This window comes from Alexandromys fortis, unplaced genomic scaffold, assembly GCF_014885135.2.
Source record: "Alexandromys fortis isolate MF-2015 unplaced genomic scaffold, M_Fortis_MF-2015_v1.1 scaffold_286, whole genome shotgun sequence".
NCBI classification, from domain to species: domain Eukaryota; kingdom Metazoa; phylum Chordata; class Mammalia; order Rodentia; family Cricetidae; genus Alexandromys; species Alexandromys fortis.
In genome coordinates this window covers 1141617-1143970 of record NW_026068365.1, presented here as the reverse complement: position 1 = coordinate 1143970, position 2354 = coordinate 1141617, and positions in this window count along the sequence as shown.

Sequence of the window (2354 nt, the reverse complement as noted above, 5' to 3'; positions counted from 1 at the left end):
GTTAAGTGTTAAAAATCAGGGGATGATAATGTCAAGAATCTCTGGGATAGCCTAAATGATCAGGAACTGGTAGGGTAAAATAAAGAATATGATGGTTATGCTGTTCATTAGTTATATTGACATCTTTTTGCCTCTTTCCTGCATGTCTATGATATATGTTCATGACTCTCTTTATTATAGAACCCAGGATTCTTATCCCAGGTGTGGACTCAGCTACAGTGGATTGGGCCTTCCACAGCAATAACAAATTAATACTATGCTCTACAGGCTTACCTGAAGTCTACATTTATTAAGTTTTCCATTTCTCTAATGACTCTAGCTTTTATCAAACTGACTTAAAACTAGCACACTAATGTTTATATACTTATGTCTTTTAAATTTAAAAGGTTTCTTTCCATTTAATGTGATGTTAGCTTTCAGCTTGCTGTATGTTGCTTTTATTATATTTATATGGTAATTGGATCCCTGATCTCTCCAAGACCGTTATCATGAAAGGATGTTGGATTTTGTCAAATGCTTTTCCAGCATCTAAAAAAATGTTCATATGCTTTTTTTCTTTAAGTTTATTTATATGATGGATTACATTGATACATTTTCATATGTTGAACCACCCTGCATCTCTGGAATGAAGCCCACTTGATCATGATGAATGACTTTTTTTATGTGTTCTTGGATTTGGTTTGTCAGTATTTTATTGAGAATTTTTGTATCCATGTTCATGAGAGAGATTGGTCTGTAATTCTCTTTCTTGGTTGAGTCTTTGTGTGGTTTTGGTATCAAGGTAATTGTAGCCACATAAGAAAGAGTTTGGAAAATGACCCTTCTGTTTCTATTATGTGTAACACTTTGAGTAATGTAGGTATTAGCTCTTCTTGGAAGTTCTGATATAATTCTGCCCTAAAACTATCTGGTGCAGAGCTTTTTTTTGGTTGGGAGGTTTTTGATGACAGCTTCTATTTCCTTGCAGGTCTATTTAAATTGCTTCCCTGGTATTGATTTGATTTTGGTATATGGTATCTATCTAAAAATTTGTCCATTTCTTTTACATATTCCAATTTTGTGGAATACAGGTTTTTGTAGTAAGACCTAATGATTTTTTGAATTTTCTCAGTGTTTGTTGTCATGTGCCCCTTTTAATTTCTGACTTTGTTAATTTGGATGTTCTTTCTCTGCATTTTGATTGCTTTGGATAAGGGCTTGTCTATCTTGTTGATTTTTCTCAATGAACCAACTCTTTGTTTCATTGATTCTTTATATTGTTTTCTTTATTTCTATTTTGTTGTTTTCAGCTCTCATTCTGATTATTTCCTGTCTTCTACTACTCCTGGATGAGCTTCATTTTGTTCTAGAATTTTAAGGTGTGCTGTTAAGTCACTAATGTGACCTTTCTCTGTTTTCTTTATGTTGGTACTTAGTTCTATGAACTTTCCTCTTTGCACTACTTTCATAGTATCCCATAGGTTTGGATATGTTTTGCCTTCATTTTAATTGAATTCAAGGATTACGTTAATTACTTTCTTTGTTTCTTCCTTGAACCATGGGGTGGTTCAAATTAAATGGAGAGAAATTCAAAGTGATTCCACTAAAATCAGGAACAAGGCAAGGCTGTTCACTCACTCCATACCCCTTCAAAAAAAGCTCTTAAAGCTTTAGAAATAAAATAAGACAACAAAAGGAGTCAAGGGGATTCAAACTGGACAGGAAGTCAAACTTTCGTTATTTTCACATGATATGATAGTGCATATAAGTTACCTGAAAAACTCTACCGATGCACTCATAGATCTGATAAATTCCTTCAATGATGAGGCATGATATAAGATAATCACAAAAAAAAAAACAGCACTCCTTCTATGCACAAATGATAAAGAAGCTGAGAGGGAAATCAGAAAAAAAATCACCATTTACAATAGACAAAATATAACATAAAATATCCTGAGGTAACACTAACCAAAGAAGTAAAAGACTTATTTGACAAGAACTTTAAGTCTTTCCAAAATTAAATTGAAGAAGATACCAGAAAATGGACAGATCTCTCATGCTCTTAGATAGGAAAGATCAACATAGTAAAAATGTCAATCCTACCAAAAGCAATATATAGATTCAATGCAATCCCCATCAAAATCCCAACAAAATTTTTCACAGACCTTGAAAGAACAATAATCAACTTCTTATGGAAAAACAAAAAACCCAGGATATCCAAAAGAATATTGTACAATAACAGAATTGCTGGAGGCATCACCATTCCTGACACCAAGCTCTATTACAGAGCTACAGTAATGAAAACAGCGTGGTACTGGGATAAAAACAGAGACATTGAGCAATGGAATCTAATTAAAGACCAGGATATTAATCCA